The sequence below is a fragment of the Symphalangus syndactylus genome, chromosome 13 (genome assembly GCF_028878055.3).
Source record: "Symphalangus syndactylus isolate Jambi chromosome 13, NHGRI_mSymSyn1-v2.1_pri, whole genome shotgun sequence".
In the NCBI taxonomy this organism is placed as follows: Eukaryota; Metazoa; Chordata; class Mammalia; order Primates; family Hylobatidae; genus Symphalangus; species Symphalangus syndactylus.
Genome location: NC_072435.2, coordinates 38,274,398 through 38,301,597, shown reverse-complemented (window position 1 = coordinate 38,301,597; position 27,200 = coordinate 38,274,398). Strand labels below are relative to the sequence as shown.

Below are 27,200 nucleotides of genomic sequence, written 5' to 3'. Positions count from 1 at the left end.
ACGTTTTCAGCAGCCTTATCCATATTTGCCAAAAGCTAAAGTCAGACAAGATGAGCAAAATTTTTTTTCCCCAAGACATGGGGTATCTCACTGTATCTACCAGGCTGATCTCCAACTTCTGGCCTCAAGCAATCCTCCTACCTCAGCCTCCCATGTAGCAATTCAGGCATAAGGCACCAAGCCCAGCTCAAGATGAGCTTTTCAATAAATTATTCAGTGATAAAAAGAAATTAGTGGCCAGATACAGTGACTCACACCTGAAATCCTCGCATTTTGGGAGGCCAAGGCGGGTGGATCACTTGAGGTCAGGAGTTTGAAACCAGCCTGGCCAACATAGTGAAACCTCATCTTTACTAAAAATACAAAAAATTAGCCGGGCGTGGTGGTGGACGCCTTTAATCCCAGCTACTTGAGAGGCTGAGACAGGAGAATCACTTGAACCCAGGAGGCGGAGGTTGCAGTGAGCTGAGATTGCACCATCGCACTCCAGCCTGGGCAAAAAGAGTGAGACTCCGTCTCAAAGAAAAAAAAAAAAAAGAAATTAGTGGCCGGGTGCGGTGGCTCACACCTGTAATCCCAGCACTTTGGGAAGCTGAGGTGGGTGGATCACCTGAGATCAGGAGTTCAAGACCAGCCTGACCAACATGGCAAAACCCTGTCTCTACTAAAAATACAAAATTAGCCAGGTGTGGTGGCGTGCGCCTGTAATCCCAGATACTCAGGCTGAGGCAAGAGAATCGCCTGAACCTGGGTGGCAGAGGTTGCAGGGAGCAGAGATCGCGCCATTGCAGTACAGCCTGGGCAACAAGAGTGAAACTCCGTCTCAAAAAAAAAAAAAAAAAAGGCCGGGCACGGTGGCTTACGCCTGTAATCCCAGCACTTTGGGAGGCCGAGGCGGGCGGATCATGAGTTCAGGAGATCGAGACCATGGTGAAACCCCGTCTCTACTAAAAATACAAAAAATTAGCTGGGCGCAGTGGCGGGCGCCTGTAGTCCCAGCTACTCGGGAGGCTGAGGCAGGAGAATGGCGTGAACCCAGAAGGCGGAGCTTGCAGTGAGCCAAGATCCCACCACTGCACTCCAGCCTGGGCGACAGAACAAGACTCTTGTCTAAAAAAAAAAAAAAAAAAAAAAAAAAAAAAGAAAGAAATTAGTGGCCAGGTGCGGTAGCTCACCCCTGTAATCCTAACACTTTGGGAGGCCAAGGCGGGCGGATCATGACCATCCTGGCTAACACGATGAAACCCCCGTCTCTACTAAAAATACAAAAAAAAAAAAAAAAAAATAGCCGGGAGTGGTGGTGGGTGCCTGTAGTCCCAGCTACTCGGGAGGCTGAGGCAGGAGAATGGCACGAACCCGGGAGGTGGAGCTTGCAGTGAGCCGAGATCGTGCCACTGCACTCCAGCCTGGGTGACAGAGTGAGACTCCATCTCAAAAAAAAAAAGAAAAAAAAAAAGAAATTAGTGGCCAGGCACGGTGCATCATGCCTGTAATCTAACTATCTTGGAGAGACAAGACAAGAGGATTGCTTGAGACTAGGAATTCCAGAAAACCCTGAACAAAATAGTGATAACCCCCATCCATAAAATACTTTTTAAAAAATAAAAAAATAAGGCCGGGTGCAGTGGCTCACGCCTGTAATCCCAGCACTTTGGGAGGCTGAGGTGGGCGGATCATGAGGTCAGGAGATCAAGACCATCCTGGCTAACACGGTGAATGAAACCCCATCTCTACTAAAAATACAAAAAATAAAAAAAAATACACACACACACACACACAGACACATATACACACACATACAGGTTGTGAAACTATGAAGAAACATAAGGAAATTATAATTTATAATACTGGCTCCATCAGTATTTTGGTTCATTGTGAACTGTTTTATGTATTGGTGCATATGCAATATTTTCAGTTTCTACAATGCAAACTCTAAAGAAATAAATCTCAGTGCATGTTGAATTACCAGCAACAACTCGTTGAATGTAATTTTTTTTTTTTTTTTTTTTTTTTTTGAGGCAGACTCTCGCTGTCGCCCAGGCTGGAGTGCAGTGGCGCAATCTCGGCTCACTGCAGGCTCCGCCCCCCAGGGTTCACGCCATTCTCCTGCCTCAGCCTCCCGAGTAGCTGGGACTACAGGCGCCCGCCATCTCGCCCGGCTAATTTTTTTTTTTGTATTTTTAGTAGAGACGGGGTTTCACTGTGTTAGCCAGGATGGTCTCGATCTCCTGACCTCGTGATCCACCCGCCTCGGCCTCCCAAAGTGCTGGGATTACAGGCGTGAGCCACCGCGCCCGGCCAATTTTTTTTTTTTTTTTTGAGGCGTAGTCCTCCTCTGTCTCCCAGGCTGGAGTGCAGTGGCGTGATCTCGGCTCACTGCAACTTCCGCCTCCTGGGTTCAAGTGATTCTCCTGCCTCAGCCTCCCGAGTAGCTGAGATTACAGGCGCACGCAGCCACGCCTGGCTAATTTTTTGTATCTTAGTAGAGACGTGGTTTCACTGTGTTGCCCAGGCTGGTCCCGAACTCCTGAGCTCAGGCAATCCGCCTGCCTTGGCCTCCCAAAGTGCTAGGATTACAGGCGTGAGCCACCGCACCTGGCTAATTTTTATGTTAATATTTTTAGTAAAGACAACGTTTTGCCATGTTGCCCAGAGTGGTCTCGAACTCCTGCCCCCAAGTGAATTGCCTGCCTTGGCCTACCAAAGTGCTGGAATTATAGGCATGAGCCACTGCAACCACAATTAACTTTCTTGAAGTCCCTAAAATTCTCAGGAAGGATATAAAATAATTATTATGCAAAAAGTATACACTGAAAGACATCAAAGTAAAGGGTAATAAATGGAAAGATGTCATATATCCTTAAACAAAGACAGAATATCACCATAAGGTAACTTGTTTGAAATACATCAGTGGGCTGGGTGTAGTTGCTCACCCCTGTAATCCCAGCACTTTGAGAGGTCGAGGTGGGCAGATCACCTGAGATCAGGAGTTAAAAGACCAGCCTGGCTAACATGGCAAAATCCTGTCTCTACTAAAAAATACCAAAATTAGCTGGGCGTGGTGGTGGATGCCAGCTACTCGGGAGGCTGAGGCAAGAGAATCACTTGAACCCAGGAGGCAGAGGTTGCAATGAGTCGAGACTGCACCACTGCACTCCAGCCTGAGCAACAGAGCAAGACTCCGTCTCACACACACAAAATAAATAAATAGAGTTTTTTCACTGGTGTGTAACATGATTATTCTCTACTTTCCTCTTCCGTGAAATCTTCAGAAACAACACAAATATTTTTAAATTGTCATCCATGGACCCTGTCAAAAAATGGTAACCATTAAATACTGCATTGATGTGAGAGAAAAGATGAAGAAATATACTCTACAATAAAGAACAAATCGTTGATAATACTGTGAATTGGAGAAAAAGAGTTAACGTTTGGAGATTTGGGAAAGAAATTAAAAATTTCCTAACATTACTGCAAGAGTTAGGCTGGGGTCACAGGGTTGAGGATTTGAGACCCTGCATCCCATAGATGCGGAAAATGCAGGGAGAAACCAGTCTCCATGGGCAGTGTGAAGAAATTAAAAGCAGCAATTGGACCAAAGTGTTTGTAGTGCACTAAAGTTCTACCTAAGGAAGCGAAACACAACTAAAATGCAATTCTTCTAAATTTTTCTGATAACAAACCACAAACCACGACTGGGTAATTCTCATTCATAAATCACCATATGCTCAAACTGTTCAATTTGTAACAGTGCCTCAGTTTAATTTTTTGTTTACCTATATATTATAAAGGACATTACAAAGGATATAGCTGAACAGCCAGATGAGGATGATAGAGCAAGAGGTGGAGTGGGGGGGATACAAAGCCTCCCTGCTCTCTCTGGGTGTCCCACCATCCCAGCCTCGCCATATGTTCAGCAACCCAGAAGCTCCCCATTTTTTTTTTTTTTTTTTTTTTTTGAGACGGAGTCTGGCTGTCACCCAGGCTGGAGTGCAGTGGCGTGATCTCGGCTCACTGCAAGCTCCGCCTCCCGGGTTCACGCCATTCTCCTGCTTCAGCCTCCCGAGTAGCTGGGAGTATAGGCGCTCGCCACCACACCCGGCTAATTTTTTGTATTTTTAGTAGAGTCGGGGTTTCACCATGTTAGCCAGGATGGTCTTGATCTCCTGACCTCGTGATCCGCCCGCCTCGGCTTCCCAAAGTGCTGGGATTACAGGCGTGAGCCACCGCGCCCAGCCGAGTTTAACAGGAAAAAAACGTACTGGGGGCCCCAGGGACCGCAGCTCCTCCCACACGAACCCTACACCCAAGGCAGGGCTCTCCTTATGTCATGTGTGGCCCCCGCACAATCTGGGAAGACACGAGGTTGCGGGCGTGGAGCTGCCCAGAGGGCTCCGGGACCGCAGTCACCTGGCAGGGACGGGACAGGATGCCCAGGGTCCCGGCTGCTGGCCCAACCCCACCTTGCGGCCGAGGAGACTGAGGGCCGAGATGTGCCAGAACTCGGGTCCCAAACCCTGAAGTCGCCTACAGGGGGCCTGGGGTCCCGTCACAGCCGGTTCTGGCCGTTTCCAACCAGCCCCTCCCGGGTTTCGGGTAGCTGGCCCCAAGCACTCACCATTTCCAGGCGTCCTGGCTTACCTCTCTAGGGCTCCCGTGACTAGTGCAGGTCACAGTGCAGGCGACAGAGCGACAGCAGTTGTGGCGTAGGGACCTGGTCCCTTTCACAGCGGGAAAGACTGGATCTCAACCTCAGTGGGCACGGTCACCAAGGTGAGAGTGGGAATGCGTCTCCACCTTCACAGGATGGACAATTGGCAGGGCCCCGCCCCAGCACTCCTGATTGGACAGAGGTCCAGGCCCCCATCCCCTCATCCCGGAGTGACAGTAGAAGCCCTGGGTACCTGGACCTGCGGAGCGGGAGTGAGGGTTTCTAGCCACCGTCTAAGAGCCAGCTCCCTCCCTACAACTTGGTCATTGGATATTTCCATTTTAGTGAAATTTGCTCCAGATTTTTAGACAGGGCACTATCTTTTTCCTCACTCAAAGGGCTGTTCCTGCTCCTTTCTTCTCCATTGGGGTTACAAGTGTGTACTAGGAATTACAGACTCAGTGTCCAGCAGAGCAATCTCGTCACCTCAGAGTCGAACCTCAGAGGGGAACCAAGACCAGGCCAGGCATGATTGGACCAGGAGGGAGAGGCAAGTGTCCTTCAGGGGGCGGCAACTGAGGATGAGACATGGCCAAGGCTTTCTCTTATACCCCCCATCCCCTCCTCACAGTGTGGAAACGCTCCCTCCTTCCAGACCTTCACATCCAGCAGCAGGAAACTCTTACCAGGTGACAGTCTAAGCTTCTGAGCTAAATAGTCAACTTCATAAACAGTTTCTGCAGGTGAGGTCCCAAACAATTCTGTCTCTGAACCTGACCTTCACAGATTTTCTTCATATATACAGATTACCATCTGACCCCAGGGACTCTATGCATGTCAGAACCAAAACACTGTTCCCGAATATGACCCCAGGCTCCAGAGGTCCAACCACAGAAGGGACAGCATCCTGCCAAGGGCATCTGCACATAGTCTCCTGCTTTCCAGGGCTCTGCGGCTTATCAGAATCCACACTCCTTCTGGAGCTGTTCTGAGCAGCTGGAGGCCACATGCAGAATAGGTTGGGCCACCCAGGAAGCACCCATGGGAGCTCCATTTCCCTCCCTCTGCAGCCTCCATACTGGCCTCAGCCTCTGTTACCCCCTGCAAATTCGCAGTGGTACCCGAAGAGAGGGACCGTGGATGGGTGGGGGGAGAGGCCACTCGAATCGTTGGCAGGCCAGGCCTTTCTTTTTTTTATTTTTGAGACGGAGTTTTGCTGTCGTTGCCCAGGCTGGAGTGCAACGGCGCAATCTCAGCTCACTGCAACCTCTGCCTCCCAGGTTCAAGCAATTCTCCTGCCTCAGCCTCCCAAGTAGCTGGGATTACAGGCATGCACCACCACTCCTGGCTAATTTTGTATTTTTAGTAGAGATGGGGTTTCTCCATGTTGAGGCTGGTCTCGAACTCGACCTCAGGTGAACTGCCTGCCTTGGCCTCTCAAAGTGCTGGGATTACAGGCGTGAGCCACCACGCCTGGCCTCAGGCTAGGCCTTTCAACAACTACCTGGGAGGCCAAGTGCCATAGCTCAAGCCTGTAATCCCAGCACTGAAGGATGCCAAGGTGGGAGGATTGTTAGCAACCCAGAGTTTGAGACCAGAATGAACAACAAGGCAAAACCCCGTCTCCACAAAAAATACAAACATTATCTGGGTGTGGTGTCACATGCCTGTGGTCCCAGCCACTTGGGAGACTGAGATAGGAAGATCATCTGAGCCCAGGGAGGTCGAGGCTGCAGTGAGCCATGATCCCCCCACTGCACACCAGCCTGCGTGACAGAGTAAGACTGTCTACAAAAGCTATTAAAAGACAAATTTTTAAATAATTTTAAAAGTTAGCTAGCCGAGGTGGCCTGTGCCTGTACTTCCAACTACTGAAGAGGCTGAGGCAGAGCCAGGCACAATGCCTCACACCTATAATCCCAGCACTTTGGGAGGCTGTGACAGGAAGACTGCTTGAGCACAGGAGTTCAAGACCAGCCTGGGCCACATGGCAAAACCTCATCTCTACCAATAATACAAAAATTAGCCAAGTGTGGTAGCAAGCACCTGTGGTCCCAGCTACTTCAGAAGGCTGAGGCTGGAGGAGCCCAAGAGTTCAAGGCTACAGTGAGCTATGATTGCACCACTGCACTCCAATGTGGGTGACAGAGGGAGACTTTCTTTAAAAATGAATACCCATGAGGAGAGTGAAAGCTACAAACAATTCACCAGTGGCAACAGTTCTCCTTCCTATATGTGTATAATACTTGAGTTTACTTATTGGAGTAGTTCTCAAAGAGTTACATTCCACCTTTTGGAGTTAATACAATTTTTGTATATACCTTTTTTGTATTACTTTGACCAGGGTCTGACATATGCCTTGAGTAAAAGGTTTAAGAAGCCTATAGAGGCCGGCACAGTGGTTCACACCTGTAATCCCAGCACTTTGGGAAGCCAAGGTGGGCAGATCACGAGGTCAGGAGATCGAGACCCTCCTGGCCAACATGGCGAAACCTTGTCTCTACTAAAAATACAAAAATTAGCTGGGTGTGGTAGTGCATGCCTGTAATCCCAGCTACTCAGGAGGCTGAGGCAGGAGAATTGCTTGAACCAAGCAGTCGGAGGTTACAGTGAGCTGAGATTGTGCCACCGCACTCCAGCCTGGCGACAGAGACTCCGTCTCAAAAGGGGGGGGAGGGGGAGAAAAAAGAGGCCTATAGAAAGGGAGACATGTAAATAAAGAGAAAGAATGTAACTTAGGTTCCCATTCCCAATTACTACACCTCTTACATAAGATTTGGTGCTTTGCAAATAAAGTGAGTGCTGATTTATGGGAACAGACATAAATAGCAAGTGTTCTTAATCACATATAATCAACCATAAATAAGAATAAACTGGCCGGGTGCGGTGGCTCACACCTGTAATCCCAGCACTTTGGGAGGCCGAGGCGGGTGGATCACAAGGTCAGGAGATCAAGACCATCCTGGCTAACATGGTGAAACCCCGTCTCTACTAAAAATACAAAAAAATTAGCTGGGTGTGGTGGCAGGTGCCTGTAGTCCCAGCTACTCTGGAGGCTGAGGCAGGAGAATGGCGTGAACCTGGGAGGCAGAGCTTGCAGTGAGCTGAGATTGCGCCACTGCACTACAGCCTGGGTGACACAGCCAGACTCCGCATCAAAAAAAAAAAAAAAGAATAAACTGAGGCATTACAAAAAACACTCAAAATTCCCGGATTAAGAGCAAGGTGCTTTTTCTCACATGAAAGTCCTGGGTGACACCACTCACTACACAATGCAGGAGAGAAACAAGCTCCCATCTAGTTGGTTTTCAGGGCAGCATAGTAAATGTCAGGCTGAATCATGAACAGGGTCACTGCCACTAGAACAATAAAGTATAGACCTTAACTCACTCTATAGATTAGGGAGTTCAGCATCAGAGTATTTCCAACCATGACAATTTGAATTAGTTCTCTGGTAATCATTTACTAATATCTGAAATAAAAAAGCCAACTGGAAATTTACCTTTAATGTGAATCGCCTGGCAACATCTCTGGAGAATTACAACTCTGAGAAAAAGAAAATCAAGTGATTTGGAGACTACTATTCATTTGCAAGCAAGAGAATCAGAAAAAATGGGCTGAAGCAGGTGGCCACACACTGCTCTCCCTGTGTGGTGCCTCTAGTATGTGACTGATACCTTCCTTGTCTGTGCCTATGAAATCTCATTAAGATTGGCTATAGGTGGCAGGGCACAGTGGCTCACGCCTGTAATCCCAGCACTTTGGGAGGCCGAGGTGGGTGGACCACTTGAGGTCAGGAGTTTGAGACCAGCCTGGCCAACATGGTGAAACTCCGTCTCTAAAATTAGCCGAGCGTGATGGTGGTTGCCTGTAATCCCAGCTACTTGGGAGGCTGAGGCAGAATTGCTTAAACCCAGGAGGCAGAGGTTGCAGTGAGCTAAGATTGTGCCACTGCACTCCAGTCTGGGCGACAGAGCAACACTCCGTCTAAAAGATAAAAAAATTTTAAAAAAAGATTGGCTATAGATGAACTGTATCAGATCTAAATACATCTAGATTTAATTGTCCATTCACAAGTAGCTCTTCTCAACTCAGAAATCAATTATCTCAGAGGTCCTTTCCCTACTCTTTTTCTGTGTTTCAAAGGAATTGGGATAACTGAATGCATATTAACAGAATGTGTCTCTTCATGTCTCTGACAGGAACTGGAACAAATGAAAGCTTTGCCACATTGCTTGCATTCACATGGTTTCTCTCCAGTGTGTGTCCTTCCATGATTTTGAAGGCTCTTGGCAGATGTGAAGGCTTTCCCACAATTCTTACGTTCATATGGCTTCTCTCCAGTGTGCATCCTTCCATGTATAAGCAAGGAAGAGAAATTATTAAATGCTTTTATACACTCCTAACATTTAGCGTTTCTCTGTAGTGTGTCTTTTTATGCATTCAAAGCTCCATGGAAGATATGAAAAATCCTTTCCCACATTGTTTATTCATAGGGCTTTTCGCCAGTGTGTGTCCTTTCATGTCCACGAAGGGAACGAGAAAAACTGAATACCTTCCCACATTCCTTGCATTCATAAGGCTTCTCCCTAGTGTAGTTTCTTTTTATGATTTAGAAAGGAACCGGAACTATAGAATGATTTCCCACATTCCTTACATTCATAAGGCTTTTTTCCAATATGAGTTAGTTCATGTATTCGAAGGCCACTCCAATAACCATAGACTTTACCACACTGTTTACATTCATAGGGTTTCTCCCCAGGGTGAGTCCTTCCATGTATTCAGAGGCTTGAGGCACATCTGAAAGCTTTCCTACATTGCTTACACTCATAGGGTTTCTCTCCAGTGTGAGTCATTTCATGATATCGAATGGAACTGGGCAAATTAAAGCCTTTGCCACATTGCTTACACTCATAGCGTTTCGCTCCAGTGTGACTCAACTGACGATATCAAAAAGAAGTGGGAGAAATATAGGCTTTCCCACATTGCTTACACTCATGGGGCTTCTTTCCAGTGTGACTCCTTTGATGATGTTGAAAGGCATTGAAATAAATGAAGGCTTTCCCACATTGCTTGCATTTATAGCATCTCTCTAGTGTGAGATTTTTCATGTGTTTGAAATGAACTGGGAGAACGAAAGACTTTCCCACATATCTTACATTTATGGGATCTCTCTCCAGTATTCATGTGTCTGGAAAAGCTTCTAAGATGAGAAAATCCTTTCCCACATTGTTTATGTTCATAGCATTTTTCACCTATATGTGTCCTTTCATGTCTCTGAAGGGAACTGGAAAAACCAAATGCCTTCCCACATTCCTTACATTCATAAGGCTTCCCTTTTCTGTGACTCCCTTCATGTTTTTGAAAGGATGTAGGATTATCAAATGCTTTCCCACATTCCTTGCATTCATATGTCTTCACTCTAGTGTGGACCCTTTTATGATTTAGAAAGAAATTGGAACTATAGAATGATTTCCCATGGTCCTTAAATTCATAAGGCTTTTTTCCAATATGAGTTAGTTCATGTATTCGAAGGCCACTCCAGTAACGATAGACTTTATCATACTGTTTACATTCATAGGGTTTCTCCCCAGTGTGAGTCCTTCCATGTGTTCGTAGGTGTGAGGCAGATCTGAAAGCTCTCCCACATTGCTTACATTCATAGGGTTTCTCACCAGTGTGAGTCATTTCATGATATCGAATGGAACTGGGCAAATTGAAGCCTTTGCCACATTGCTTACACTTATAGTGTTTTGCTCCAGTGTGACTCAATTCATGATATTGAAAAGCAGTGGAAGAAATATAGGTTTTCCCACGTTGCTTACACTCATAGGGGTTCTCTCCAGTGTGGCTCCTTTGATGACGTTGAAAGGCATTGAAATAAATGAAGGGTTTTCCACATTGCTTGCATTTATAGCGTTTTTCTCTTGTGTGAGATATTTCACGTGTTTGAAATGAACTAGGAGAATGAAAGACTTTTCCATGTAACTTATGTTTATGAAGTATCTCTCCAGCGTGTATCTTCGTGTGTCTAAGACAGCTTCTACGAAAAAATCCTTTCCCACGTTGTTTACATTCATAGAGTTTTTCAGTGTGTGTCCTTTTATGTCTCCGAAGGGAACTGGAAAAATTGAATACCTTCCCACATTCCTTACATTCATAAGGCTTCCCTTTTCTGTGACTCCCTTCATGTTTTTGAAAGGATATGGGATTACCAAATGCTTTCCCACATTCCTTGCATTTATAAGGCTTCTCCCTAGTGTGGATCCTTTTATGATTTAGAAAGGAACCAGAACTATAGTACGATTTCCCACATTCCTTACATTCATAAGGGTTTTTTCCAATATGAGTTCGTTCAGGTACCCGAAGGCCGCTCCAATAACGATAGACTTTACCACACTGTTTACATTCATACAGTTTCTCCCCAGTGTGAGTCCTTCCATGTATTTGGAGGCTTGAGGCACATCTGAAAGCTTTCCCACATTGCTTACATTCATAGGGTTTCTCTCCAGTGTGAGTCATTTCATGATATTGAATGGAATTGGGCAAATTGAAGCCTTTGCCATGCTGCTTACACTCATAGCGTTTCACTCCAGTGTGAGTCAACTGATGATATCGAAAAGAAGTGTAAGAAATATAGGCTTTCCCACATTGTTTACATGCATAGGGTTTCTCTTTAGTGTGAGTCCTCTGATGGTATCGAAAGGCACAGAAACTAATAAAGGCCTTCCCACATTTCTTACACCCATAAAACTTCCTGCCAGCGTGAGGCATTTTATGTCTATGATAGAAACCAGAAAAACGGTATGTCTTCCCAGAATGCTTACAGGCATACTTCCTTCCTCTGTGCATTCCTTCATGTATTTGAAAGGAAGATAAGTTATTAAATGCTTTTTCACATTTCTTACATTTGTAAGGTTTCTCTACGCTGTGAGTCCTAGCATGCATTTGAAGTTCTGAGGCGCATCCAAAGGGTTTTCCAGATTGTTTACATTCATAGGGGTTCCCTCCAGAGTGAGCTCTTTTATGTCTATGAAAAGAAATGGAAAAACTAGGCCGGGCGCGGTGGCTCACGCTTGTAATCCCAGCACTTTGGGAGGCCAAGGCGGGCGGATCACGAGGTCAGGAGATCGAGACCACGGTGAAACCCCGTCTCTACTAAAAATACAAAAAAATTAGCCAGGCGTGGTGGCGGGCGCCTGTAGTCCCAACTACTCGGAGAGGCTGAGGCAGGAGAATGGCGTGAACCCAGGAGGCGGAGCTTGCAGTGAGCCGAGATCGCGCCACTGCACTCCAGCCTGGGTGACAGAGCGAGACTCCGTCTCAAAAAAAAAAAAAGAAAAGAAATGGAAAAACTAAAGGCCTTCCCAGAATCCTTACATTCATAGGGTTTTTCTCCAGTCTGTGCAACTACATGTCTGCGAAAGTAGGGGAGACAGCTGAAGGCTTTCTTACAGTATGTACATTTATATGGCTTCTGTCCATATTCCTGATACTCATATGGCTTGTGTCCAGTGTCAGCTCTGGTGTGCTTATTAAGGGATAAATGACCCATTCTGACCTCACACACATTCCTTTCACATGATTCTACTCCAGTTTTCTTCTTCAGCATGTCAACCAGAACCTGGGTCAAAATTTCTCCTTGCTGATGACCTTCATTTTCTTTTTTTTTTTTTTTTTTTTTTTTTTTTTTTTTTTTTTTTTTGAGACGGGGTCTTGCTCTGTGCCCCAGGCTGGTGTGCAGTGGCGCGATCTCGGCTCACTGCAAGCTCCGCCTCCCAGGTTCACGCCATTCTCCTGCCTCAGCCTCCCGAGTAGCTGGGACTACAGGTGCCCGCCAACACACCCGGCTAATTTTTTGTATTTTTAGTAGAGACGGGGTTTCACCGTGTTAGCCAGGATGGTCTCGATCTCCTGACCTCGTGATCCGCCCGCCTCGGCCTCCCAAAGTGCTGGGATTACAGGCTTGAGCCACTGCGCCCGGCCGACGATGACCTTCATTTTCAAAGAGTCTCTCTTCCATAAGACCTCTGTGAAAAATGAAAAGCACATTTAATGGGTTTATCAGTGATTTTATATTCATTCACAAGTCTTACACTTGCATTTTTAACATTATCCAGCAAAGTGTAGGCTTTCTACTCTGTCTGAATTGTTTGAACATGAATGGACCACATGGTCTACAAGATGGCCCAGCCATATCTATTATCAAAAAATATTGATATGGGGCTTAATACTATTTCCATGTAAACTACTGTACACATACAAAAACTCTTTGTCTTTTAATTTTGTTTCTGAGTAAGAATCTTGCCCTGTTGCCCAGGCTACAGTCTAATGATGATGTCATCATGGCTCAGTGCAGCCTCAGATTCCTGGGCTCATGTAATCCTCTGGCCTGAACCTCCCAAAGGGCTGATTATAGGCATAAGCCATGGTGTCCAGCCTATGTCACAAATAAATGCATGTTTTTAGAGAAAATATTCTATGAATAAATACAATGGAACTCAGTTTTTTTGTTTGTTTCCTTCTTTTTAACATTTCCTCCCATTCTAAAATTTTCTAGAGACACCGCTTTGTCTTGTGAGTGCAGATTACCTTAGGTTGCTCCTGGGATTTTTGTACTCATTTTCAATGTTCTGGTCTTTCCATATGTTCCCTAAAATACAGGCACAGATACACAGGCCTGAATTAGTATAAAATTTGAAATAATTATTTGATTCTATGTTCATGATACACTACAACCATGCCTCATTTATTCATCAAAGTATTGCCTGTCCATATTCCAAATTACTCAACAGCACTGATGAATGAGAAACACCTCTCTAATTCACTGAGGGAGTAATGTTGCCACCCTTACCTATAGAGGCCAGGTTCCTCAAGGTTTCTTGCATCACTTCTCGGTAGAGATTCTTTTCGGAAGGATCCAGCAAAGCCCACTTTTCTGGGGTGAAGTTCACAGCCACATCCTCAAAGGCCACGGAGTCCTAAAACATCCCATATGTGTAGAGAAGGATGGGTGAGACTGATAGCACCGGGCATCTATACCCTATTCCTAAGTTCTCATGATGCTGTGGACTCCAAAGATTTCATGACTTGGTCATGAGACCTCTTACTCTCTGCCTATACTCACACTTTCTTCCATAAAGCAATTCTGATGCGACAGTTTAACCATGGGGTAAAGCAACAGCAGAATAGGAAAATGTATGAGTTTCTGGTGAATCCACATAGAAAGATGTGCTGTCGGCCGGGCGCGGTGGCTCAAGCCTGTAATCCCAGCACTTTGGGAGGCCGAGGCGGGCGGATCACGAGGTCAGGAGATCAAGACCATCCTGGCTAACACAGTGAAACCCCGTCTCTACTAAAAAAATACAAAAAATTAGCCAGGCATGTTGGCAGGCACCTGTAGTCCCAGCTACTCGGTAGGCTGAGGCAGGAGAATGGCGTGAACCCGGGAGGCGGAGCTTGCAGTGAGCCGAGATCACGCCACTGCACTCCAGCCTGGGTGACAGAGCGAGACTCCGTCTCAAAAAAAAAAAAAAAAGATGTGCTGTCTCGGCTGCCCCAATGTCTGTTTGTAGTGTGGATCTGTAGTAGCTGCTGTAACAAAGTCCTGTGAATTCGCATGCAGAAAAAAGTTAACATGAGGAGTCTTGAGGCTGGGTATCCTTGAAAATGGCTGTTCCCAAGTTTAAACTTTGATGATATCTAGAAAGTAGATTTCATTCTAAATACCAGCGACAGAAACAAACAAAAAACTGGATTTTGCGAGGGGCCCATCAATCTAACTAATAAGACAGTTATAAATAACTAAAAAAAAAACAAAAACAAAAACAAAAAACCCAAACTCATGAGAAGAAACGATTCTGGGAATCTCTGCTTGGGTAGTAAAGCCTAAATTGTAACTGAATTGCTCAAAGCTGAATGTCAACAAGATTGAGAGGTAAAAACCCCAGGGTGCCAAATCGTGACAAAAAGGCAAATATTTATGAAACATAAAAACGTTTGTGTGAACAGGCGTGGTGGTTCATGCCTGTAATCCCAGCACTATCACTGGCTGAGGTGAGAAAATCACTTGAAGCCAGGAGTTTGAGACCAGCCTGGGCAACATGGTGAAACCCCTCTACTAAAAATAAGAAAATTAGCTGGGTGTGGTGGAACGTACCTGTAACACCAGCTACTTGGGAGGCTGAGGCACGAGAATCACTTGAACCCAGGAGGTGGAGGTTGCAGTGAGCTGAGATCGTGCCACTGTACTCTAGCATGGAGACAGAGCGAGACTCTGTCTGAAAACAAAAACAAAACAAACTTTTGTTTATGAGAGGACACCACTCACAGAGGGAAAAGGCAACCCATGTGCTCTGTCCCAAGGATTATAAATGGCTCAGCCCTTCTGGAAAATAGTATGATCGTGCCTTTAAAAATAACAAAATTATGGCCAGGAACAGTGGCTCATGTCTGTAATCCCAGCACTTTGGGAGGCCAAGGAGGGCAGATCACCTGAGGTCTGGGGTTTGGGACCAGCCTGGCAAAAATGGCAAAACCCTGTCTCTACTAAAAGTACAAAAATTAGCTGGGCGTGGTGGCACACATCTGTAATCCCAGCTACTTGGGAGGCTGAGGCAGGAGAATTGCTAGAATCTGGGAGGCGGAGGTTGCAGTGAGCCAAGATTGCGCCACTGCACTCCATCCAGCCTGGGCGACAGAGTGAGACTCAGTCTCAGAAAAACAAACAAACAAACAAAATTACCATATCTTCCAATGGCTGACTTGTAGGTCTGTTTATACTGAATTTAAAAAAAAAAAAATAGAAAACCAGATCATGGAGACATATTTGAAAACCACTGTTAACAATAGCCAAGAGCTGGATCCATCCACATGTCCACTGATGGTTGTATGCATAACAAAAATGTGGTAGGCATCTACATACAATGAAATATTATTTAATCTTAGAAAATAACACCCTGTCCCATGCTTCATACATGAAAATTCACGATGCTATAGAAATTACACAATGGTAGTCACAAAAAAAAACAGATTATAATTCATCTTAGATAAGTTACACAGAGTTGTCTAAGTAAACTGTACCCTTAAAATTGCTTAAGCTAATAAAATGTAATTTTATTTTATAGTAATTAAAAATAATAAATTCACTTTGGCAGGCCGAGGCAGGTGGATCACGAGGTCAGGAGATGGAGACCAGCCTGGTTAACACAGTGAAACCCTGTCTCTACTAAAAATACAAAAAATTAGCTGGGCGTGGTGGCACACACCCGTAGTTCCAGCTACTCGGGAGGCTGAGGCAGGATAATTGCTTGAACCTGGGAGGTGGAGGTTGCAGTGAGCTGCGATCGGGCCACTGCACTCTAGCCTGGCAACAGAGTGAGACTCCGTTTCAAAAAAATAATAAATAAATTACTGTCCCAAATATAAAACTACTTGGTCAAAACATGGACAATGGGCCAGGTGCAGTGGCTCACAGCTCTTTGGGAGGCTGAGGCGGGCAGATCACTTGAGGTCAGTAGTTTGAGACCAGCCTGGCAACATGGTGAAACCTTGTCTACACTAAAAATACAAAAATTAGCTGGGGGTGGTGGTAGACACCCATAATCCCAGCCTCTTGGGAGGCAGAGGTTGCAGTGAGCCAAGATCATGCCATTGTGCTCCAGCCGAGGCAAGAGAGCAAGACTCTGTCTCAAAAAAAAAGAGATAAGCAATGTATTCCAATAACATTTCTCCAAGATAAATCCAAATAACCACAACGCACATAAAAAGGTGCTTAACATCAGGAATTATTAGGTGTACTTTTTTTTTTTTTTTTTTTTTTGAGTCAGTCTTGCTCTGTCACCCAGGCTGGAGTGCAATGGCACAATCTTGGCTCACTGCAACCTCCGCCTCCTGGGTTCAAGCAATTCTCCTGCCTCAGCCTCCCGAGTAGCTGGGATTATAGGTGCCCACCACCATGCCCGGCTAATTTTTGTGGGGTTTTTTGTTTTGTTTTATTGAAATGGAGTTTCGCTCTTGTTGCCCAGGCTGGAGTGCAATGGCACGATCTCAGCTCACTGCAAGCGCCGCCTCCCAAGTTCACACCCATTCTCCTGCCTCAGCCTCACAAGTGGCTGGGACTACAGGCACCTGCCACCATGCCCAGCTAATTTTTTTTGTATTTTTAGTAGTAATGGGGTTTCACCATGTTAGTCAGGATGGTCTCGATCTCCTGACCTCATGATCCACCTGCCTCGGCCTCCCAAAGTGCTGGAATTACAGGCGTGAGCCAATGGACCCGGCCAACATAGTAAAATTTTAAATAGAGTCATATATGGCTCTGTGGGAAAATAAAAAACAATTAAAATACTGCAGCTCTTTCAAATATGTCAGGGTGGATCCATAATTGAAGATGTCCTTTAGAGAGGGAAAGTGGGTATTCTGGAATATAGTGAGGGAACCAAATATTTAGGGATTGTCATTCCTAAAAAGAGCCAGCTGCGGGAGTCTTACAGACTTATTCCTTCCTTGACCAAACGTGAGTCAGGCTGCTTAGGCCCTCTTCTTGACCCGTTTTGTCCTTCTGCAGAGCCCAGTTACATCAAAAATCCTTCTAAGGGAGTTCAGGGAGAATCCCCCCAAAACTTGATATTCAATCAAGTTCCATTTCCTCAACCCATGATAATTCATCAAATTTCTCTTCCTTGTTTTGAGACAGAGTCTCACTCTGTCACCCGGGGAGGGGTGTAGTGGCATCAGCTCAGCTCACTGCAACTTCCACTTTCCAGGCTCAAATGATCCTACCTCAGCCTCATGAGTAGCTGGGACCAAAGGCGTGCACCACTACCCCCAGGTAATTTTTCGTATTTTTGGTAGACATGGGGTTTACCGTGTTCTTGAGGCCAGTCTTGAACTCCTGAGCTCCAGCCTCAGCCTCCCAAAGTGCTGGGATTACAGGTACAAGCCACTGCACTCGGCCCCTTTTCTTTTTTTAAAGTGTACAGCACACAGTATTCCCAGTATTACTCTCATACAAGTAATAACCAGACCCAATCCTGGTAGGAACTGAGATCAAAAAAGATCAGGTGCATTCAGGCTGGCATGGTCATATGCTTTTCAAAGTCTTGCTAGTGTGATGTCCTTTGAAACACAAAAAGTTTAAAATTTCAATGCAGTCTCAATTACGTACTTTTTCTTTGTTCCTAGTGCTTGTATTGTCACAACATAGAATCTCTCCTAAATCCATGATCATGAATATTTTTGAATGGCACACTGTAGCACCAAGAGGGTAAGATTATCCTTTGTTCCCGTGGGAGGATGAGAAAGGGGTATTTGAATAATTCTGCAGGCTGACATAGAAATGAAACCCACTATACACTGGAGACTAAAACTATATAAATTTGTATACTATAATGTCATATTACATTAAGTTGTTTACTATAATGCCATTCATATATAACAGCTATATACCACATTACAAGTTATAATATTTACCAGTTATCTATAATTATATACTATATATACTTTATGTGTGCACGTATAGAAATGTGTATATATATGCATATTATAATGCTAGACTATAATACTATACATGAATATCTCTTTAAATGTTAACACACAAAGCCGCAGCAATATAATTGCAAAGAGAATCCACCCATATATGACAACATCTGTACCCCATGACAAAGTGGGATTTAATTCACAGAAGCAACATTGCTTACATTTCAAAAATCAACTTATGCAATACACAATAGTTACAGAATCAACATCAAAAACCACAATCTAAACACAAGCAAAAAAAAAGTGACAAACCTCAACACTCCTTCAAAATAGAAATAATCAAGAATACAAGGGAACTTCTACAACCTACTATAAAATATGTATAAAGGCTGGGCACAGTGTCTCACGCCTGTAATCCCAGCACTTTGGGAGGCCGAGGCAAGTGGATCACCTGAGGTCAAGAGTTCGAGACCAGCCTGACCAACATGGTGAAACTCCATCTCTAGTAAAAATACATAATTAGCTGGGCGTGGTGCCGCAAGCCTGTAATCCCAGCTACTTGGGAGGCTGAGGCAGGAGAACTGCTTGAACCCAGGAGGCAGAGGTTGCAGTGAGCAAAGATGGCGCCACTGCAGTCCAGCATGGGCAACAAGAGTGAAACTTCATCTCAAATAAATAAATTAATTAAATATGTATAAAAATGCATAGTTAGCATCATATTAGGATGATCCACTGACAGTTAACAACTCAATATAACTAAGCAAACCTATAAACTAATTATTTTCTCCATAAACATTTGTTCCCGAAACAGAGACTTGCAAGACTGGTCACATGAGGGTTTAGCTGTCTCTTACTTTTAATGAGTACAATTGACCTATCTGTGAAGAGGCAGAAATACTTAAATATGATGAGAAGACTCTACAGAACTTAATTAGTCCATATATCCAATAATTAACCTAACTTAACAGGTATTAACATTGTATCCAATGAACTAAAAATTTTAGTTGATGTGACCTCAGAGCAAAATATAACCTCAAAATGATTTTGACTAAGACATACTAGTCAAAGTAAACTAATCCTTCTTAACAATAAGTTTATAATTAACCTTCTCCTACTTATTCCCACCATTCTCACTATAGCAATCTTAACATTTGTTGAATGAATAGTTTAGGTTACATACAACTCTGTAAGGGACCTAACATCATAGGCTCATATGGATTATTCCAACCTTCTGCCAAAGCAATAAAGCTGCTCATTAAAGAACCACTACAGGCTGGGCATGGTGGCTCACGCCTGTAATCCCGGCACTTTGGGAGGCTGAGACGGGCAGATCATCTGAAGTAAGGAGTTTGAGACCACCCTGAACAACATGGAGAAACCCTGTCTCTACTAAAAATACAAAATTAGCCAGGCATGGTGGCACATGCCTGTAATCCCAGCTACTGGGAAGACTGAGCAGGAGAATCGCTTTGTAAAAAGTAAAGTAGAGGTTCCTCTTCAAAGACTTTCCTCCCCATCTAATTAAATTATAACTTCTCTTAAAAACAAAATTTATTCAAAAACCTATACTAACATTCTTAAATATATACTAGCCATAATAAAAAAAATCAATATACTTTATGTTGGGAGCAGGCCCCCCAAAATCTGGCCATAAACTGGCCCCAAAACTGGCCATAAACAAAATCTCTGCAGCACTGTAACATGTTCATAATGGCCCTAACGCCCATGCTGGAAGGTTGTGGGTTTACTGGAATGAAGGCAAGGAACATCTGGCCCGCCTAGGGCGGAAAACCACTTAAAGGCATTCTTAAGCCACAAACAATAGCATGAGCAATCTGTGCCTTAAGGACACGTTCCTGCTGCAGTTAACTAGCCCAACCTATTCCTTTAATTGGGCCCATCCCTTTGTTTCCCATAAGGGATACTTTTAATTTAATATCTATAGAAACAATGCTAATGACTGGTTTGCTGTTAATAAATACGTGGGTAAATCTCTGATTGGGGATCTCAGCTCTGAAGGCTGTGAGACCCCGATTTCCCACTTCACACCTCTATATTTTGGTGTGTGTGGTGACTTTAATTCCTCTAGCACCGCTGGGTTAGGGACTCCCCGACCGAGCTGGTCTTGGCAAATTTATATTCTTAACTCTCACAATTTAGCCTAAATAGTTGCCCTGGCATGCTTATATACTGGCAAGCAAACATAAGTCATAGCCTGTTCCTCTTCCTTAAACGTGTTTTTCCTTTCTCAACATTCCACAAATTACTTCTTCCTTCCTTTATTCTCCTCTGCCTTTGCCTCTTTTAAAAAGTTTTAAGTTACGGCCAGGCACAGTGGCTCATGCCTGTCATCCCAGCACTTTGGGAGGCCGAGGCGGGCAAATCACGAGGTCAGGAGATTGAGACCATCCTGGCTAACATGGTGAAACCCTGTCTCTACTAAAAATACAAAAATTAGCTAGGCGTGGTGGCAGGCGCCTGTAGTCCCAGCTACTCGGGAGGCTGTGGCAGGAGAATGGCATGAACCTGGGAGGTGGAGCTTGCAGTGAGCTGAGATTGTGCCACTGCACTCCAGCCTGGGTGACAGAGCGAGACTCCACCTCAAAAAAAAAAAAAAAGTTCTAAGTTACTAGCCAATTAGAATACAAAATATGAGGTCCCATTTCACCAATGTAAACCGAACACAGCAGTAAAGTGGACAAGTCAGGTTATAAATAACCCTACCTCCTTTGTTCAGTACACTCTTGTAACAAAACTGCTAACAAACGTACCCTTTCTGCAGAAAGTATTAAAATGGCCTTGCTAAAAAAATTAATGTTCAAATGCTATTTCTTTACAGCACCGGGAAACAAGCATCTCAAACAGCTTGAACCTGGGAGGCAGAGGTTGTGGTGAGCCCAGATTGCGCCATTGCACTCCAGCCTGGGCAACAAGAGTGAAACTCCATCTCAAAAAAAAAAAAAAAAAAGAAAAAGAAGAAGAACCACTACAACCACTAACGCCATCCATCCATCCTCCTTTATACCATCACATCTACCTCGCCCTGACCCTAGCATATGAATCCCTCTCCCTAACCCTCATTTCTTAATATAAATACAGGAGTGTTATTTATTCTAGCCACATCAAGTTTAGCCATCTACTACATTTTATGATCAGGATGAACATCCAATTCAAAATATGCACTAATTGGCACACTCCAAGCAGCAGCCCAGACAATCCCATAAGAAGTTGCCTTATGCTGGGCACGGTGGCTCATGCCTGTAATCTCAGCACTTTGGGGGGCCTGGGGGGGGGCGGGGATGACCTGAGGTCAGGAGTTAGAGACCAGTCTAACCAATATGGTGAAACCCCGTCTCTACTAAAAATATAAAAAATTAGCTGGGCGTGGTGGCACATGCCTGTAATCCCAACTACTCAGGAGGTTGAGGCACGAGAATCGCTTGAACCTGGGAGGCGGAGGTTGCAGTGAGCCGAGATTGCGCCATTGCACTCCAGTCCAGGAGACACTGCGAGACTCTGTGTCAAAAAAAAAAAAAAAAAAAAGTTGCCTTAGCCATTACTCTCCTATCAGTTTTCTTTTCTTTTCTTTTTTAGACAGAGTCTCACTCTGTTGCCCAGGCTGGAGTACAGTGGCGCTATCTCTGCTCACTGCGAGCTCCACCTCCCAAGTTCATGCCATTCTCCTGCCTCAGCCTCCCGAGTAGCTGGGACTACAGGCGCCCACCACCATGCCTGGCTAATTTTTTGTATTTTTAGTAGAGATGGGGTTTCACCATGTTAGCCAGGATGGTCTCAATCTCCTGACCTCATGATCTGCCCGCCTCAGCCTCCCAAAGTGCTGAGATTACAGGTGTGAGCCACCGCGCCCAGTCTAGTTTTCTTGATAAGTGGGTCATTTGCTGTATCAACTCTTATCACACAAGAATTTGGATAATTTTATCATCACAACCCCTGGCCATAGTAGGATTCATTTCAATGCTAGTAGAAACTAATGAGCCCCATTCCACTTAAAAGAAGGCAAATCAGAACTAGTCTTGGCCTTCAACGTCTACTATCCCTATTTTTCATTTCAGAATACAGTAATATTAACATAATAAATGCCCTAACTACTATTATTTTACTAGGAGCATTACATGATATATTCACATGAAATATACACAATTTTGTTACTAAAACACTTCTATTAACAATTTTAGGCCAGGCGCAGTGGCTCATGCGTGTAATCCCAGCACTTTGGGAGGCCAAAGCGAGTGGATCACTTGATGCCAGGAGTTTGAGACCAACCTGGGCGACATGGTGAAGCCCCGTCTCTACTAAAAATACAAAACTTAGCTGGGCGTCATGGCATGTGCCTGTAATTCCAGCTGCTGGAGAGGCCGAGGCATGAGAATTGCTTGAACCTGGGAGGTGGAGGTTGCACTGAGTCGAGATCATACCACTGCACTCCAGCCTGGGCAACACAGAAAGACTATCTCAAAAAAAAAAAAAAACAAAAAAAAAAACAAAAAAAAACCGGGCCAGGCACAGTGGCTCACGCCTGTAATCCCAGCACTTTGGGAGGCCAAAGCGGGCAGATCACGAGGTCAGGAGATTGAGACTATCCTGGCTAACACGACAAAACCCCATCTCTACTAAAAATACAAAAAATTAGCCGGGTGTGGTGGCGGGCACCTGCAGTCCCAGCTACATGGGAGGCTGAGGCAGGAGAATGGCATGAACCCGGGAGGCAGAACATGCAGTGAGCCAAGATCACACCACTGCACTCCAGCCTGGGTGACAGAGCGAGACTCCGACTCAAAAAAAAAAAAAAAAAAAAAGAAAAAAGCAATTTTATTCTTATGAATTCAGGTTTCAGGTATCATACCCATGATTTTGGTATGATCAACTTATGCGTCTTCTTTTTTTTCTTACTTTTAAACTGGTTTTACATACAAATAATGAACAGATGTTTTCCCCTAAATTCTACTTTCCAAAAACAAAAGCTTTTTTTAAAAAAAACCACATAATAGATTTTAAAAGGCAATGAGATCCCTCTGCTTCTAGATCATTGCTAGTCTAGAAAAATAAAGTTGTTCTACCAGGAATCACAAGTTCTGAGTATTCTCCAAAGTGAAAATTCTAGACAGCAGTGCCATTCCAGGCAAAGATTATTCAGTTCTCATCCCCAATATCCACAACTACCTATCAGAACAATTAAACAGGTCAAAACAGTCCAGCATAATGAGGCTTCATCAAACAATGCCATTATGCTCTTCTAAGATGCAAATAAACCAAAACAGGAAATACTAAAATCAAAATAATATTCGACACTGTCATACAAATTGTTAGTTCCTTGTTGTATTCCCCTTCTATAACCTTTTTTTTTTTTTTTTTGAGACGGAGTCTCGCTCTGTCACCCAGGCTGGAGTGCAGTGGCGCGATCTCGGCTCACTGCAAGCTCCGCCTCCCGGGTTCACGCAATTCTCCTGCCTCAGCCTCTCCAAGTAGCTGGGACTACAGGCGTCCGCCACCACCCCCGGCTAATTTTTTGTATTTTTGGTAGAGACGGGGTTTCACCGTGGTCTTGATCTCCTGACCTCGTGATCCACCCGCCTCAGCCTTCCAAAGTGCTGGGATTACAAGTGTGAGCCACCGCGCCCGGCCTCCCCTTCTATAACTATAAGTGAATATTTTACTCCAAGTAATATTTTATACATCACTAGCTATGAATTTTTGCCATCAGTTATTATACAAATGCTGCCATGTGCCATTATCCAAATGGCATAACCATTTAAATCCACAATTCACTTCTATAGTTATAAGCAGAATTTTCATGATTTTTATATAACTACATCTATCAGTGAAAATTTAACACTGAGATGCAATCTAATATCCGTAATATCTGATGTCTTGTAGATAGTAATGTAGGAAAAACATTTTAATCACTTTTCATTTAAGTGACCTTATGTAAAAAATAAACTAAGAATTTAGCAGTTCTAATTCTCCAAGGGGCTTTTTCAAATGTACATAAAGAAATGGTTACAGAGATTTTTAAGAAGCATCTTCCATGTCCACATCCTGTTGTAAATGCTGTACCATTTTCTCTTCCAACTGCTTCTATTTGCCTGCAAAAGGGGCTAGGATAAGATGGATGTTTTGCTTGACTTCTTTCATATCCTGAACTTTCTGTAGCTCTTTATTTTTCTTCAATCCGTTCATTACAAATTTAGCTTGCCATTTCTGTTTGATCTCTTCAACTCTCTTCATTGCATCAATAGCTTTATTCCATACCTCTTGCTGGTATTTGATAGTTCATTTCTATGTTTTTCAAATTCAAATGAATTGTCCACTGTAAGCTCTTTACTAGATGCTTTCTGGAATGCTTTCATCCACCTAACCTTGTGAGGATTGCACTTCTTTTTAAAGTTTTTATGACATTTAGATTTACAAAATCTGAACACCCTGCAATTGTTGCAGAAGAAGATCATGCCATGCCCAGGGTAGATGGGCCCCAAACAGAAATAACACTTCTCGATACGCATGTTGAACCCGCATGGGTCCCCACTGACCAAATGCCCAACTTAAGCATCTTCCGTGAAAAAACTGTTTACCCCAGACATGAGTCCTGTGCGTATATCTCAATGCCCATCCTAATATCTAGTATCCCACCACAAACATAAAAAATATGTATGATAGAATGGTTACTTTAATAGAATAAATTATAGAGGTTTAAACCCTCTTATTACTAGAACTGTAGGAACTGAACCCACTCCTGAGAATTCCAGATTCTCCGTGGTACCTAGGACACCATATCCTACAGTAGGGTAAGCTAAATAAGCTACCCAGCCCATACCTTGAAAATGTCGGTTTATATCCTTCCTATTCGAATTCATCCCCTACATCTCCTCACTATTCTCTTTATACTATTTTCACAGAGACCCTGATTACAATAATGGACTTACATTGGCTCCTAATCTGAATGAGGTTAGAAATATGCTAGCCATTATCCCCATTCTAACTGAAAAAGTGCCTGCTCCACAGAAGCCACCGCCAAAGTATTTCCTTACATAAGCAACTGCATCTCTAATCCTAGTAGATCCTAGTAGCTATCATCAACAATATGATATAGTCCAGACAATGAACAATCACAAAAGCCCTAAACCAAACAGCATCCCGTATAATTATCATAGCACTGGTGATAAAATTAGGACTATCCCCCTTTCACTTCTGAAGTAATGCAAGGGATCTCACTAATATCAAGTGTAATTCTCCTTACATGACAAAAACTAGCACCAATCTCCATTTTATTTCAAGTCTACCCATCGACAGACTTAAACATGCTATTGGAGATTGCAACACTATGGGAGATTGGTTAAGTGGGCCTTAACCAAACACAACTCTGAAATATCTTGGCCTATTCAGCAATTGCTCACAACAAATTGAATAATCACAATCTTAACATCTAATCCTTCTTTCACAAGCCTAAACTTATCAATTTATGTAAATCTAGCAATTACAATATTTATACTATCTAACCTAATATACACAAAACATTATTATCTACATATGTAATAAATACCACTCCTAACTTCCATGATTCTCCTCACTCCCTAACGGGTTTACCCCCACTTACAAGATTTGTGTGCCCAAATAGGTATAGGGTAAATCCTAAAGTGCTGAGATCACAGGAATGAGTCACCATGCCTGGCCAAATGTAATTTTTATTTTTTATTTTATTTTTTTGAGATGGAGTTTCACTCTTGTCACCCAGGCTGGAGTGCAATGGAGCGATCTCAGCTCACTGCAACCTCCGCCTCCCGGGTTCAAGCGATTCTCCTGCCTCAGCCTCCTGAGTAGGTGGGATTAGAGCCTGCCACCATGCCCAGCTAATTTTTTTGTATTTTTATAGAGACGGGGTTTCACTCTGTTGGCCAGGCTGGTCTCGAACTTCTGACTTCTTTATCCGCCAACCACACTGGTCAACATAGTGAGACCCCATATCTTTAAAATTTTGTAAAATAAAGAAATAATAAATCTGTTATCAAGCCACATAGACACAAAGATACTTTAAATGCGTATTTTTACATGAAACAAACAGGCCAAAATGGCTACTTACAACATGATTCCAAGTACATGACATTCGGGACAAGGCAAAACTCTAGAGGCAATAAAATCATCGGCTGTGCCAGGGATTAAGGGGTTAGTGGAAGAGAGGGAGGGGAGTGTGATGACTACACGAAGCGCAAGGGATTTTTAGGGCAGTGAAACTCTTCTGTGTAAGACTGGTAGGTATAGACTGGGCGCAGTGGTTCGCGCCTATAATCCCAGCACTTTGGGAGGTCAAGGCGGGTGGCTCACCTGAGGTCAGGAGTTCGAGACCAGCCTGACCAACATGGTGAAACCCCATCTCTACTAAATACAAAATTATCCGGGCATGGTGGCAGGCACCTGCAATCCCAGCTACTTGGGAGGCTAAGGGAGGAGAATTACTTGAACCCGGGAGACAGAGATTGCAGTGAGCCAAGATCACACCATTGCACTCCAGCCTGGGCAACAGAGTGAGACTCCATCTCAAAAAATAAATAAATAAATAAATAAGACTGGTGGGCCAGGTGTGGTGGTTCACGCCTGTAATCCCAGCACTCTGGGAGGCCAAGGCAGGTGGATCATCTGAGGTCAGGAGTTCAAGACAAGCCTGGCCAACATGGTGAAACCCCATCTCTACTAAAAATACAAAAATCAGCCGGCCATGGTAGCACGCACCTGTAACCACAGCTACTCAGGAGGCTGAGACAGCAGAATTAGTTGAACCCAGGAGGCAGAGGCGGCAGTGGGCCAAGATCAAGCCACTGCACTCCAGCCTGGGCAACAAGAGCGAAATCCTGTCTCAAAACAAAACCAAAAACAAAACTGGTGGGTATATGACACTTGTACTTGTCAAAACCCCACTGCCATCCTGCTCACTGATGTGCTCAGTGACAGTTTCTCATCAACACTGTATTGTGTCATTCCCCACCGCACTGTGTACCCCACATACATTTTGATTTGCTTCACCCTGTTGGGGTGGGTTTTCATTGTCCTGTGGAATCAC

General features: G+C 44.2%; 1 protein-coding gene and 1 pseudogene across 1 annotated transcript in view; both read right to left on the bottom strand.

The window, feature by feature from the left end:
- Window positions 1-12,098: 12,098 nt before the first annotated feature.
- LOC129460190 (zinc finger protein 709-like) overlaps window positions 12,099-27,200 on the bottom strand; it is a 44,641-nt gene continuing 29,539 nt past the window's right edge. Inside the window, exons 5-8 of the mRNA XM_063616107.1 lie at window positions 14,811-14,931; window positions 13,506-13,632; window positions 12,647-12,681; window positions 12,099-12,304 (exon numbers count right to left, since the gene is read on the bottom strand). The gene's annotated coding sequence lies outside the window, so the exon portion shown is untranslated. The remainder of the gene's footprint in view (window positions 12,305-12,646; window positions 12,682-13,505; window positions 13,633-14,810; window positions 14,932-27,200) is intronic.
- LOC129460899 (probable ribosome biogenesis protein RLP24) lies at window positions 24,161-24,661 on the bottom strand (annotated as a pseudogene).